Consider the following 16,299-nt stretch of genomic DNA (forward strand, 5'->3'; position numbering starts at 1 on the left):
AAGGTTACTTAATCCAGAAAAGTTCAATGCATTTAAAGTTTTGTTAAGTAGCACAATTTTTTGAAAGTTGATTACTCCAAAATAATCTGGGAACTTTCTCTAAGATATTTTGTAGTTCTATATTAAAATATATACATATATATGTAAATATATTTATAAAATAATGAATAAGTTTTGTACCATGTTTGTTAAGGTAGCATTTTGTTATTATTCAATTTCATTAACCTTTAAAATGTGAGATCTATCAGTAGGCAGTCAGGGAAGTTTTCCTACGAAGATCTTACCAAAGCTGAGACCTACAGAACAAGTGTCAGTAAGCCAGAGAAAGCCAAAAAGGGGAGAAGGTATGTTCTGTAAAGGGAAACAGCACATACAAAGTCTGGGAGAGGTAGGGCGTGGTGGCTCATGCCTGTAATCCCAGCACTTTGGGAGGCCAAGGTGGGTGCGTCACCTGAGGTCAGGAGTTTGAGACCAGCTTGGCCAACATCGTGAAACCCCGTCTCTACTAAAAATACAAAAATTAGCTGGTGTGGTGGTGCATGCCTGTAATTCCAGCTACTTGGGAGGCAGAGGCAGGAGAATTACTTGAACCCGGGAGGCGGAGGTTGCAGTAAGCTGAGATGGTGCCATTGCACGCTAGCCTGGGTGACAGAGCAAGACTCCATCATCTAAAAAAAAAAAAAAAAAAAAAAAGGCTGGGAGACAAGAAGCAATGGGTTGCGAAAGCTGGGTTAGTGCTTCCCAACCTGCATTGAAGAAGGAAGCCTAGAAGTAGGATGGAAGGGGGTGGAAGAGTAAGCAGGGGTATGACAGTGGAGAACCGTATATGTTCAACAAGGAGTCCAGGCTTTATCCTGAAGCCAATGGAAGAAGAGGGGATAATAAAGGCATTTGAACAGGACTGAGGTAAGATTCGATTTTTGGAGGATGAATTGGAAGAAAAAGACTGGAGGCAGGAAGACCGAGGGGACGCTGATGTAATAAACCAGGGAAGAGAAGATGGCAGTGTGAACTTAGGCAAGGGTTGTGGAGACCTGAAAGAGATGACGGACTAGACAGTTACTTGAACTGGATTTGGTGACTGGCCAATGAGGGGATGAGAAAGAGGGGAGAATCCTATTCCACCTTGGCCACAGCCTGTGGGTCCAGGATGTTCTGTAGGTAGAAATGAGTTTTAGATATATGAGTCTAATTATACATATTTTAGGTAAATTTGCTGTAGAGACCAAGATAGCTTTTCCTTTCAAATCTCTACTGTATGAAATCACTTTCTAGCTTAGACATCTTAAAATGCAAATCTCAGGAGGCTTACTTCCCCAGGGAGGTACATCTGTTCTTTCTACCAATTGGTGTGGGTTTTGGACCTTGTTATTTTTGAATTAGTTACAGTCTCCCTGCCAGCTGAGGGCACATAACGTTTCATTACTGGCAATACTAGAGTCAAGGAGCCCTGCCTATCCTAACTCTAGGTCTGGAGTTAGAGCCCATTGAGTCTGTGGTAGTTCCTTTTGCTTTTGATGTTTAGTAGGAAAACTGAGAGGATATTGAATTTCATTAACACTTCCTTAGAAGAACATTTCCTTAGAAGCATGAATATTGCTTGGATTCTGAACACTCTGAATCTTCACCAAGAGAAGAAACAAAATGCTGTGGCAAAAGGGTAGGAGTTGTCTCTGGTTCTCCTTTAGCTCCAGTCCATTTCTTGACATAAGCTCCCTCCATCCTTGCAGACCTACCCCCCATTTGGTATCTGTTGACCTTCATTGTGCCCTAACCTGCCTTCCCCTCCCCTTTTCTTGAGAATTTTACATATTTTGCCTTTCCACGTTGAACTATGTGTATCCCCTTCCTCCTCGGCCCTCCCCACCATAATTGTGCTGTTGTATTTCATCCATAAGACAGGCACTCTGCCCTATTCCAGCTCTTAAACCCTAGTGTGCTTCAGAGTCACTGGAGATGCTTATTAAACTCCTGGGCCACTCATCCTGTGTTTCTGAATCAAGAGTGCCGGCCAGGGCCTAGGAATCTGCATTTTAACAGAAGGTACCCTCCCCGGCTCCAGGTGATTCTGACTTGGTAAGGAGACTACTCTTTGAGTAACCCCATACTCTGCTGTAGCAGAACAGCCCTGCTTTTTGGTCAGGAGACTTGAGTTTAGTTCCAGTGATGCCCTCCACCCGTCCTGTGGCTTTAGGGAAGTCACTTCAACTCCCTGGGCTTCTATTTCCTCATCTAAATCCTGGAGAAGCAGGGAGATACATTACACTAGAGACCTAAACTCCCTTGCCCCATGGCTTTCCCTTCTTTCCTGGCTAGAAAACCCCAAATCTGGATGGCTCTACTCTCTGCCTTCTCTTCCCTGCGCTCAGGCTACTGAATGTGCTGAGAGAAAGTCATGGGCCCAGGCCAGTGGTGCTGCCCAGACTAGCTTTCAACACCATGCAAAGGATCACGGCCCTCCTCCTGTCAGCAAACTCTCTCCTGCCTTACCAAATGCTCTTCTTTCTCCTCAAATGTCAGGCCCAGCCATTCCTCCCACATCTTAACATGTGAACTTACCTTTCAACCTACAGAGAAAGTAGAAGCCACAACAGGAAATCCCTTAACTTCCTACCACACCTGCAAATGCACCAGCTTCCATACCTGTCCTTTCCTGCTTCCTTCTATTGCATTGTCTCTCCTCTGGGATACATCGTTTTTATCTCAGATGCTCTGGATCTTGCTCTTTCAGGTTCCTCTGTCTCTCCTGTATCTTCCACCTCTTCCCCTCTTCAGTTATATTCCTACCACCCAGAGATTTGTGCTGTTAGCATATTGATATAATCCTTTCAGGTTTTTAAAAATATGTGTAAGAGTACATTTTATTACACCTCATTGGAATTTTTATCAATTAAAGTTCAAAATGGAGTGGGGGAGCAGAGTTACTATGTTATGGGACTTATAGGAATTGGGCCTTACAACTGTGGGAGGAGAGAAATGAAGGCCCGAGAGGAGAAAATTGGAGGAAGAGAGCAGTCATTTGTCAGTCATCTGAGAAGCCAAGCGTTTCCTCCTGGATTATCCAGGTGGGTCCAATGTGACAACAAGCGTCCTTGTAAGAGGGAGGCAGAAGGATGTGACTATAGTAGTAGGAAATGTGATGACAACTGGAGCCACGCGAGGATGGGGACCTGAGCCAACACATGCAAGTGGCCTCCAGAACTTAGAAAAAGCAAGGGAATGAATTCTCCCCTAGAGCGTCCAGAAGATACCAGCCCTGCTGACACCTTGCTGTTAGCCCAGAGAAACTGACTTCAGACATCTGGACTCCAGAACTGTAAGAAAATAAGTTTGCATTGTTTTAAGCCACCAAGTTTGTGGTAATTTGTTGTAAGAGCCCTAGGAAACAAATGCACATATCCAGCCACAAAGGGAGACTACCAAGGGAGCATCTCTGGAGAAGTCTGTTGAAAGCTGCTGCCTCTGTAGTTATGTGCTCTAGGGATCTGCAGGCATCTGGTGCTGGGCCTGGGACCACTGTTGGTTGGTCAGCAGGGCTAGAAACAAGAAGACCTGGACACAGAGTGGAGGAGAACTGGACCCCACTAGACACTCCTTTGTCTGTCCTTACTACATCTGACTGAAAATACCTGCAGAAAGCAATGGTCACTTTGTCACCTCTAAATTTCACACAAACTCCTCTTGAGCCAGGTTTAGCCCATATAGGGAACAGAACTCTGGGACCCATAGTTTCCACCTTAACCAAGTTGACACAGCACATTCCAATATAGGATCGAATGGTTTTATTGGTTTCCCACCATACTGAACATTATGGCAAGAGCAGTTTACTATATCGTGGGATATTCTTCCAAACTAATTTAGAAGAAATTCTGATGAACCATTATTTATTTAACTTTCCTTCTATTATTGTTAACTTAGGATGTTTTCCATTTTTCTCTATCACAAACAGTGCTGCAGCAACTCTCTGTGCATACAAATATTTGTCAGTGTCTCTGACATTTCCTGGGAATGGATTCCTAGAAAGGAGATTACTAAATTAAAGGAAGTGAATTTCTACGGAGCTTGATGATTCCTGCCAAACTGCTTTCCAGAAGTGATGTATCAGTTTTCATTCCTATTAACATTGGGCTCAGACCAGCATTGAATATTATATTTTAAATCTTTTCAAAGAGACATTTCTTCACTATCTCTGATACTGGTGATCATTACTGGCCCAGGAATTGTATGTAAAGTGAGCTAGCTGGACTGGGGACACCTTCCTTTTACCTCCGTGGGTTCCTACACCTGCAGAAGCTGCACCCTTGATGAAAGGGGACAACCTGTTCTGGTGAGGAATCTAGCATCTTTCAGTCAAGAACTTTGGGGAAGTATGTTTCTTAAAAATTAAATACATCCTCAGTAAACACGTTACGCACAAGAAAAACTGCTGTTCCTATATCAGAAATATAGAAACTGAAATAGAAAGCAAGTGACTTTCCCAGGTATAGCTAGCAAGTCCCTAGCAGAGTCACACTTAGCATTTACTTTCCTAAAATTTTCCATCATGATTTAAGACATTTCAAAGCATCTATATTGTGCCAAAAATTAGATTCTGCATCACGCATAGGAAAGCACAATTTTTGGCTTATTGCTTAAATGCTAAATCACATTAATTGACTGTTTCCCATTGCAAATATTTGAATTAATAAGGATCTTTTTAATCACACATCATTTTAAATGATCTCTTTGATTTTCAGCTTTGCTGCAACACAGATGGAACAAAAGCAAAATTGTATAAAGCTGAAGTGACCCAAGGAGAAAACCTCTCACATAGATAATTTTGTGCAGAGAGTGAGTAAGCAGTCTATGCCACGTCTTTCCCCAAATTTATATTTTAGCTGAAATGTAATGGTTAGACAGATAGTCAGTAATTGATACAGTGAGAAATTAGTTCTGACTTATCTTCTCTCCAAACTGCAAAGTGTATTTTTATATACAATTTCAGAATGATAATAAAATGATCTAGTTTCCACTTATCAAAATGAGCGATGCTGAATGTCTGATGACTGGCTTGCTTTTTGAAATCTTATTTTAGAGTTATCAGACTGTCTGAGATCTTTGGGAAACTTCTGCATTAAGTGAGCCAATTGGCAAATAAACATCACTTAACATATACAAAACTATACAAGGCTGAGATACAGGGGATGCGGCAGAGATTATCACTGGTTATCTCAGAATGGTCTCTGAACCGGCAGCATCAGCAGCACCTTGGAACTAATCAGAAATGCTTACCTTACACATAATGGATCAGAAACACTACGGAGAGGCTGGGCAGTTGTGTGATCCCAAGAAACAACTTAAAACACACACACACACAGGAGTCAGCTCTGGAAAAGATGAAATATTGTGTCATTAGCATATCAGAAAATTTGAAGAGGCTCTGAAAGAGCAAAGCTGATGTGTTCACATTGGCAGAGGAAACCATAGCCCAAATAATGTAGAAAAAAATATATTAGTAAGGGAATGAGAATGTTTCAGGAGGAACTCCAGGATAGGAGAATACTAAAAATGGCAGGGGCAAAAAAATAAAAAAATAAAAAAAATCAACGAAGTAACGTAAGAAAAATTCCCAGCAGAAGCCGCAGCCGCCAGGAGCCCTGTACTCTCAGCCATGGTGAACCCACCGTGTTTTTCCACATTCCAGTGGACAGCGAGCCCTTTGGCCGCGTCTCCTTCGAGCTGTTTGCAGACAAGTTTCCAAAGACAGCAGAAAACTTTCGTGCTCTGAGCACTGGAGAGAAAGGATTTGGTTCTAAGGGTTCTTGCTTTCACAGAATTATTCCAGGGTTTATGTGTCAGGGTGATGACTTCACACGCCATAATGGCACTGGTGGCAATTCCGTCTACAGGGAGAAATTTGATGATGAGAACTTCATTCTAAAGCATACAGGTCCTGGCATCTTGTCCATGGCAAATGCTGGACCCAACACAAACGGTTCCCAGTTTTTCATCTGCACTGCCAAGACTGAGTGGTTGGATGACAGGCATGCGGTCTTTGGCAAGGCGAAAGAAGGCATGAATATTATGGAAGCCATGGAGCGCTCTGGGTCCAGGAATGGCAAGACCAGCAAGAAGATCACCATTTCAGACTGTGGACAACTCTAATAAATTTGACTTGTGTTTTATCTTAACCACCAGACCATTCCTTCTGTAGCTCAAGAGAGCAGCCCTCCACCCCATTTGCTTGCAGTATCCTAGAATCTTTGTGCTGTCGCTGCAGTTCCCTTTGGGTTCCATGTTTTCCTTGTTCCCTTCCATGACTAGCTGGATTGCAGAGTTGAATTAAGTTTATGATTATGAAATAAAAACTAAATTACAAAAAGAAAGAAAAATCCCCAGAGCTGAACAATGACACGTTTTCAGGTTAAAAGTACCCACAAAATGCTAAGCAGGTTGGAATAGACACATCTTGATGAAATTTCAGACACTAAGGATGAAGAGAAAGTTTCTAGAGAGAGAGGAGAAAAAAGAGATTACTTAAACAGGAGAATCAGTTTGGCATCAGAATTCTCATCAGAAATGCTGAAGACTAACAAGCACTAAGGAATCACTTCAAAAATTTATGAAAAAAGTATTTTGAATGAAGTATTGTGTTCCTGGAAAACTAACATTCAAGTTAGAGGGCAACAAGAAAATGACAATTTTAAGCGCAAGAAAGTCTTGTTGCATTAAAGAATTTACGAAGGGGTTAAAGTTTAAAAATATTGAGCCAGCTGGGAAACTGTATTTTAGTTTGAGAGAAAGAAATATTTGGATTACTGTCAGAATAATTCCCAAGAGAACATTTAGCAAAATTACACATTTTTAAAAACAAAAGCAAGAATAAAAGAGAGAGAGAGAAAGAGGAAGAGGAAGGAAGGAAAGGGAGGGAGGAAGGAAGGAAGTAAGGAAGGAAAGGGAACGAAAGAGAAGGAAAGAAGGAAGGGAAGGAGGGAAGGAGGAAGGAAGGAGGGAGGAGAGGAAGGAGGGAGGGAGGAAAGGAAGGAGGGAGGGAGGAAAGAAAGGAGGAAAGGGAAGGAAAGAAGGAAGGGAAGGAAAGAGGGAGGGAGGGAGGAGAAAACAGGAAGGAAGGAAGGAAGGAAGGAAAATTTAGGAACAAGTTCAGATTTAGCAGCTTAGTTAAGTGGCAGAGAAAAGCTATTACCCTCTGATATCCATTTAGTGGCTTATGTGAAATGAACCGGTTTTGAAGTCCAGTTTCTTCCACTTGGAATTTTGGGTTTTACATGCACAGCAAGTGTGGCTAGTACTGCATCCTTGTCCTCCCTTCCATGGCAAGGGCAAAGGGCAAAAAACAGATGGACTTCCCTAAAGATTCATCATTGTCACCAGAAGAATAGCTGGGTTTCCTATAAGAGACTAGATGCCGTCTTCCTTTATTTATGCAACTGGGGGACAGGAAAGGTATTGTTTGTCCTGTGCATCAGTAGAGCACTGGTTTCCTCGCATACCCATATAGAACAGCTGGTTGTACTCACTTTGTCTCCCTTATTCCGGCATACAGAGAGTGTACAACTCAGCCATTCAGGGACAGTAGTTTTTTGACCCTGATATATGTAAACAGAAGGATGGACCAAAGGAATCACGAAGTAATCCTCTCATAAAAGTAGTAACAGCTAGCTTTGTGTACAGATAGATTTCACATAATTCTGATGCAAGCTTCACAAACAGTCCCATGAAGTGAGAAAGAAATATAATCATTATATATTTTTTTACAGAAGAATAATTTGAGGCTCAGAGGATTAAATAAAACATTCAAGAACATGCAGCAAGTTAGTCAGCCTGTCTCACTTAGTGAGGACTTTCTGTGTGTCAGAACTTGCTGTTCTGAACGCGTCATTTAAAAAGGGAGGTAAGTCCCTCAATGCGGAATTTATTGGCTAGCAGAGGCAGATGGGTGGTAAACATGTAAGGACATAGCCATAAAGATAATTTTAGGTATGGGAGATTGCCATGAAGAGGATGAAATAAGTCAAGTCACAGGGGATGACTTGAGCTACGGTGGGAGAGGGGCTGCTGCTTTGGCATGGGTGGAGTTGGGGAAATTCTCTGGATTGAGACCTGAATGTTGAGAGGAAGGCATAAGAGGTTTGGGGAAAGAGCAACCCTTGCAGAGGAACAAGCCTCTTGAGACAGCAATGAACTTGGCATATACAAGGGGTACAAAAACAGACCAGTGTAGCTGGAACGCAGTGACCAAAGACAAGGCTGGTAGGAGACAGGGTCCAAGAGGTAGGAAGAAGCCAATCATGTAGAATTTTGTGAGCCACGATAAGGAGTTTCGGTTCGGGTTTTATTCTAAGTGTAATGAGAAGTTTTGTTTACTTGTTTTCTTAAACATCTTTACTAAGGTAAATTTTATATATCATAAAATTCAGCTGTTTTGAGTGTGCAATTCAATGATTTTTATAATTGAATTAATTTATAATTATAATTATATATTAATTAATTATAATTCAGGAGAGCAACCATCAACGTAAATCAGTTTTAGAACATTCTTATTCTTCCAATAAGATCCCTCAGCCCACTGACAGTTATTCCTTTTTCCATGCAACTGCTAATCTACATTCTGCCTCTCTAAATTTGTCTTTTCTGGGCATTTCTATAAATAGAATCATACACTATATGGACTCTGGTGCCTGGCTTCTTTCACCAGGCATAATGTTTTTGAGGTTAGGTAGGATATGTTAGTAGTCTGCTGTTTTTTATTGCTGAACAGTGTTCCATTGTATGGATATGCCACAATTTGTTTATCCGTTTATCTGTTGATGAACAGCTAGGTTGTTTCCAGTTTTTGACTATTGTGAATAATGAATGCTGCTATGAACAGTTGTGTACAAGTCTTTATGTGAACATGTTTTCTTTCATTCCTCTTGAATACATACCTATAAATGGAATTGCTGGGCCATATAGGAATTTCAGACATTGCCAAACTGTTTTCCAAAGTGACTGCACCATTTTATATTCTCACCAGGAGTGTATGAAGCTTCTCATTTCCCAACTCACCAACATTTTTTGTTGTCTGTCTTATTTATGGTAACCATTCCAGTGGGTATGCAACTATATCTCGTTGTGGACTGAATTTGCATTTCCTTAATAGTCGACTAATGATGTTGATCGTCTTTTCATGTCCTCCATTACCAATGGAAAAGTTGTAAGCAAGGGAAAAGATATGATATGATTTGTGCTTTGAAGACCACTCTGGTTACTAAATGGCAAGTAGACTATGGGCAGTTGGCCAGTTAGGAGATGATTGCTATAATCCAGAGGGAGATAATAGTGTCTTAGACTTGGGTTATAATAATGGAGGTGAAGAGAAGGAGTTTGAATAGAGATACATTATGAAGGTAGAGACAGTGCAAATGGCTGATGGATTGGATATGGGATGTGGGGAAGAGAGGTATTTAGGCAAACAACTGGGTAGGTAGTGGTGCCATTTTTTTGCCAAGGGGAAGGCTGATGGAGGAGTAAATATGGTGGTGATACTGGGGGGTTGGTCATAAACAATACCTATTTTGATCACACTACATTTTTGGCATCTATTAGACATCCAAGAGGAAATGTTGAATATGTAAGTAATCAGGAGCTCAGGGGAGAGTTCTGAGCAAGAGATAGAAATTTGAGTCATCAGCATATAGAGGGAATTTAAAGCTTTAGGATCCAGGGAGAGAGTGTGGATAAAAGAGAATGGAGTGGAGAATGAAACCCCAGAGGCATTTTGGAAAAGTTGCTTATGGAGATCAGAGGGTAAGGATGAAAATTTGAAAATTAGGATTAAGGTAAAATTAGGCTAAGGGAAGCATCAAGAAATATGTTCATTGACTGTACTGTCCATGACGTAGCCACTAACCCATGTGGTTCAGTGAGCACTTGAAATGTGGCTTGTTGAATTGAGATGTAAGTATAAAATACATATTGAATTTTGAATACTTAGACAAAAACAGAAAAGTCTCAGTAGTAATTGTTGAAATGATATTTTAGATATACTGGGTTCGATAAACTGTTATTAAAATTAATTTCACCTATTTGTGCTTTTAAAAATGTAGATACTAGAACATTTAAAATTGCATATGTGGCTCATATTATATATATATTTTTGGGGGGGCAGTACTAGTCTAAAATGTTCTACTCACAGTCTCATCCTGGTTTTCCAGAAATGTTACTGTGGCACTTTAAGGCCTGTGTAGGAACTTGAATTTATATAAGAATTCTGTATTTCCCCCATTCTCACTACTGCACTTGATTATTAAAAAATTTTTTAAAAATAATTCTGTAGATATTTGCTACAAAGCTTTCTTAAGGTGCTACTAGGCATAGATGACATCCACAACCTAAAAGAAGAGTGTCAGTATCTTGGGTATTTTGAGTATGTGTTTACATTGTGCAGACAGACCAATATTTTAGCAAAGACAAAGCCACATGGATCATTTGATTTCTGTTGAGCTGGGAGACTGCAGTTAAAATGGAGATACTGGCCGGGTGCCGTGGCTCACGCCTGTAATCCCAGCACTTTGGGAGGGCGAGGTGGGCAGATCACCTGAGGTCAGGAGTTCGACACCAGCCTGGCCAACGTGGTGAATCCCCATCTCTACTAAAAATACAAAAATCAGCTGGGCGTGGTGGTAGGCACCTGTAATCCTAGCTACTTAGGAGGCTGAGGCATGAGAATCACTTGAACTTGGGAGGTGGAGGTTGCGGTTAGCCGAGATTACACCATCACATTCCAGCCTGGGCAAAGAGAGTGAAACTCCGTCTCAAAAAAAAAAAAAAAAATTGGAGATACCATATCCTTGATATTTGTAAGACCAACATGTCCTTGCTGGCTACAAAAAAGATTCAATCAAATAAATTCTTTCTTCCATCTGGTTAAATACAACTTGATTACATGAAGAGAAACTTAATTGTTTAATAAGGTCACCATATGAATTAGAAATGACTTGATTTTTTTCTTTTCTTTATCATCTTTGAGATTCTTTACATACAATAAAAATCAGTTTTTCATCAAGTTCTTGTCCTATTGCTATTATGGAAAGAGTTTCCCTTTAGAAATAAGAAGAATTCCCTTTGGCTGGAAATCATAGAGGCAAACTGTGCAGATACAAGGTGGTACTTCTTCACTCTTTTCCCTTGCCCCAGTGAATGAGGTCATTTGAACAAAGTAATTCCCTCAAAGGGGTAGAGTTACACTGTTTTTATGGTTTACATGACAGATGATTGGGCAGATTTCATACATAACCCCGTGGGAGATTTTGCAGTCTCAATATAGAAATTTCTCTGCTTCTGATTAAAATACAGAATCAAGAGCTATAGTAACAGCCCACCCATTCAGTTCAATGAAGGATTGGAGGCTGAGTTTTGTATAGGTTGTTAGAAAATGGGAGCTAGGGCCGGGCACAGTGGCTCACACCTATAATCTCAGCACTTTGGGAGGCCAAGGCAGGAGGATTGCTTGAGCCCAGGAGTTCAAGACCACACTGGGCAACATAGTGAGACCCTGTTTCTACAAAAAATATTTAAAAATTAGCTGGTTATGGTGGCACACACCTGTAGTCTCAGCTACATGGGAGGCCGAAGCAGGAAGCTCACCTGAGCCCAGGAGGTCAAGGCTGCAGTAATATGTGATCGTGCTATTGCACTCCAGCCTCGGTGACAGAGCGAGACCCTGTCTCAAAAAAAAAAGAAAAAAAGAAAAAGAAAAAGAAAAATAGAAAAAAAGTGAGTGTTAGAAAATATTATTAATCTGTCATATTGATCCAGGTTTCCAGGTGGTCATTTCTGTAAGGCTAGATCCTGCCTGTCCTACATGTGGAAGTTCTCTGAGATTTTACAGTACCTTCCTCAGACAAACTTTTGGAAGAAGTATGACTTTTCTGGATGTAGAATACAAAAATTGTTCATTTACTGCTTTGGTTCCCTGTATGACGACCTTTTCCATTTTAGTTTGCTGTAGCCCTTTTAGAGTTCTACTTTCTGTTAATATTTGTAACTGCTCTTAATATTCTATTATTTTGTGTGTTATATAAACACAGTTAACATAAGGAGGAGAGGGTTCAAATTTCTATCACTTAATTTTTGAAGATCTTGAAAAGAGATGGTTCCTTTATTTAGTTCAGGACTGAAGGTAGGGGGTTTTTAAAAACATGTTGCTGGGCTCCTGAGAGTAAACCTTATGTCAGCAACCCCTTTATATGTTTGATACATTTTAAGGGGAAGAGAGATCATTAAAGAAAGAAAGTGGTCATGTTCTTCAACTCTATAGTCCTGGGAACCAGCCACAGGAATAATAGTGTTCCAGCCAGAGTAATCAGAGCAGATATGGCTAATAGATTTCAACCTGAGTTGAAATAATAAATGATTGATAGGAGCTGCCTGCAGCACAGCTGTGTTAGAAAGGATTTTGAGGCCACATCTGGGTTCATAGGACAAAGTGTGATTAATGACGTCTGCCATGGTTGTGAGAGGAGGTAGTGGTGGTAGCCGTGCCATGTATTTTTAATCCCTGAATGATAATCTTCTGATGAACAGAACTATTCATCCATGAGGTTTCCAGATTGCAGTCGGAAGATTATGGGCATATTTGGACAGCATGGAGATAACATGCTAATTCTATTTGGGCTGATTTTATTCAACTTGTAGTCAGAATTATTTCCTGACTTGCCTGAGCCAGTAAATTGGAGAATAAAGTATGTAATATCTGTATTCCCACTGCTTGGCTTAAACTTAAACACAGGACCATAATGCATCCCAATACAGGCGCAAATAGGATGTTACACAGAAAATGGGATATTAGGCTGTTTGAATGATCATTTTAATAAAAATCTTGTGTTCTAGAAGGTAGGGATGGATTCCTTTTTACTTGCCTTGTTTTATGCTTTGTTTAGTCAACACATGGAAATGTAAAGAGGAGAGTAATATTTACCCATAATGCCTCTGCCAGAGATAAATATTGCTAATATTTTGGTGTGGAACCTTCTAGAGTCTTTGCTATGTATATGTTTAAATTTGTTGGGATTATATCATAGATCCTGTTTATAGCCTAAAGTTTTCACTTAACAGAATTTAGACTTCCTTCTAAGTTAATAAATATGACTGCATTATAGTATTTAATGGATCAATAATACCATCACTTTGATGAATACCCTTGTATATAAATATTGCACACTAATTATTTCCTTAGCATAATTTTCTAGAAAAGCATTTGCTAGGTCAAATTTATAAATTTTTGTTTTTATTTTAAGGGCTTTGATACTGTCTTCCAAAAAAGTACTAGCAGCATACTTGATAATTCTTGAAGAGTATGACATGAAAAGTCCAATGCATTTGCTAAGATTGCTACTCTGAGAGGACAAGACAGCCCGAGCTGCCCCATCCACACACCCACACAGTCTCTTTCTCTACTCGATGATATTATATATCTCGATTGTAGAGACCATAATAATTCAAAACTGCAGCAGCCAATTCAGAAGCAGGTATGTGCACTTGGAGCCTATGGAGTGGAATTGGATAAGATCACAGCGGGTTGCTCGATGCTACAGACTAAGCATAGTTCCAGCTGTCCCAAGACTGCTGAGCTCTCCCAAGGAACCAAGCAATTCTGCCTTGTACTTCCTAGGACTTGCTGGGCTCATGCAGACAGATTATGCAGATCCCCTGCTTCCTTCTATTGATTAATCTTTGAGGTTACCTGCAAGCCTGTGGAGTTTGAGAGGCTGGGGAATGGAGAGCTGAAGTCTAGAGGAAGACTGGGCTTCGATTTCCTGGGAGCGCTTCCCCTCAGGATGAACATTCTAAGGAGGGTGGAGTTAGTGACCTCCTTCAAGGAAGGCTCCCACTGTCAGTGGGTCAGTTTTATTTTATCCAAATGTCTTTTCTTTTCTTTCTTTCTTTTTTATTTGTATAAATTTAAAGGGTACAAGTACAGTTTATTCCTCCTGAGACGTATCTATCTTTATCCCATTCCATCATTTTATTTTTCCTTTGTTATTTGTGGCATCTGAACAAGTGTTCAGTGTTGTGTATAAAAATAAAATTAAATGACTCATACATCATAGTTAACAGTATCTATAATAAGTAGGAAATTAAACCTTAAATAATCTATGGCTATACAATTTAGGGGAAAAAGTTGTTACTGTTTCATTTTCAAATAATAGAATCAGTATTTTGTGATTCTAACTTCAGAGGTTTCATTCTCCCTATAAATTGTTGTGTTGGTACCTTTTTAAAACTAGTAACCAGAGCAACTAGAGCTACCTCTGCACATTGGAATGAAGAGTGAGCTAGAAGGCATGATAGAAGACTGTGAGCTCATGATTTGCAGGGCGAGTTTCCAAACACACCCAGCCTGGAATGAACGGTCATTATCAGTGGTGACAGAGTTTAGTTTCTGACCTAGAAAATCCATTGTGGAAACACACACACACAGACACACACACACACACACACACACACACACACCCTTCCCAAGATACTAGATAAAGAATGCAAATTTTCAAATTCCATTTGTTTTCTTTCTTCTTTCTTTCTTTTTTTTTTGAGATGGAGTCTTGCTCTGTCACCCAGGCTGGAGTGCAGTGGTGCGATCTTGGCTCACTGAAAACTTCCCCTCCTGGGTTCAAGTGATTCTCATGCCTCAGCTTCCCAAGTACTGGGATTACAGGTGTCTGCCACCATGCCTGGCTAATTTTTGTATTTTTAGTAGAGATAGGGTTTTACCATGTTGACCAGGCTGGTCTCGAACTCCTGACCTCAAGTGATCCACCTGCCTCAGCCTCCTAAAGTGGTGGGATTACATGAGCCACCGTGCCTGGCCCCATTTGTTTTCTAAAAACAAATTTAAAAACTTTTAATTTCTTATTATCGGCCTATAAATAGATTTGATTCCTTTCCTAATATGTGTGGACTATGCTATATTGTTTGAAATTGTGCCATTTAACTTGACTTCTTTTTACAAACATTTTTTAGTTTCATTAAATATTTTTCAAAAATATGACTTTTAATGACTGTATAGTTTTCCACAAAATAATCAGATTAATTTGACCAATTTCCAAATTATTTCTTTTGTATTATAATAAATTCTATAATAAACATCTGTATACATAAATCTTTCTATGCATTTCTGATTCTTTTCTTAGGATAAAAATTAGAATTGAACCAGTCTGAAGAATTTTGTCCCATTTATATTTTAACTTATTTTTAAAAATTGAGATTATATTGTATATATAGACTGTCACTCAGATTTTTTGCTTGGCAAGCTGTGGGCATTGTTCCATGTCATTAAATATTTACTGAAAACATGATGGTCTGTTTTAGGGGCCACGTGATAATGTACCTTTTGAATATACCAGTATTGATCCTTTTTTAAAGCCATTTTTCTACTATTGAATAATCCAGTTGTTTCTACTTTTTTGATGTTATAAGTATTGCCACTGTGGACATCCTTGCACATATACTTTATTTCATTAAGAAAACGTTCTATCACCAAGCTTCAACAGTTACCGGCTCATGGCCATGTGTTTTGCCTATAACTTCCAAATCTCCATTTCCCAGTGGATTATTTTGAAGAAAATAGCCCAGGACATTTTTGTTTCATAAAGTACAATAGGAAAGTGATCATTTGGGGGCAGATAACAGCATTATGGGGTCTTTTTGTTGGACATATCTGAAGTTTTTAAGTTGGTAATTTCTTAGAACAGTCTTAGAAGATTCACAAGAAGTAGAAAACAACATTGTTAAAAAAATGTGATTTTCAAGTAAACACACTGTTCTTAATTTTATATTAGTCAATTTTATGTTTTGCCCGATTGTCTGAAAACAAAGAAGTCATCATTAGGATATTCTGGCCAAAGACTGAGATAGAGAAAGTAATTGCTGCCCTTCCTAAATAAGCAAATATTACCTTCTGAATATCCATAAATGGTAAAAAGAGAAAATGCTAAATATAACTAGAAGACGTATTTACTTTATAAATTGTGTAAAATGTTCTGTAATTTCACTTAATGCTTTTAGTGCTGTATGTAGGAAGAAAGAGAGGAAATGTGTGGTTCATAGGAGGAGAAAAACTGTTCATTATGATTCTCTAGAAATGCAGTAACAGGCTTTTTAGAGTGTGATGTATCATGTACCCACCCACTCTGAGCTGTGTGAGGGAAACTAAAACTATAAACACATCCCTAAAATATTTAAGTACGTCAGAGATCAGGTATCAGTAACAGACACTCCCCATCCCTAGAATCCAGCCATATTATCCCTGCACAGAAAATT

General features: G+C 39.6%; 1 pseudogene; it reads left to right on the forward strand.

The window, feature by feature from the left end:
• The first annotated feature begins 2,976 nt into the window (after positions 1 to 2,976).
• Positions 2,977 to 6,144, forward strand: LOC116462719 (peptidyl-prolyl cis-trans isomerase A-like; annotated as a pseudogene).
• Positions 6,145 to 16,299: the final 10,155 nt, after the last annotated feature.

The sequence above is a fragment of the Hylobates moloch genome, unplaced genomic scaffold, assembly GCF_009828535.3.
Source record: "Hylobates moloch isolate HMO894 unplaced genomic scaffold, HMol_V3 SCAFFOLD_23, whole genome shotgun sequence".
NCBI classification, from domain to species: domain Eukaryota; kingdom Metazoa; phylum Chordata; class Mammalia; order Primates; family Hylobatidae; genus Hylobates; species Hylobates moloch.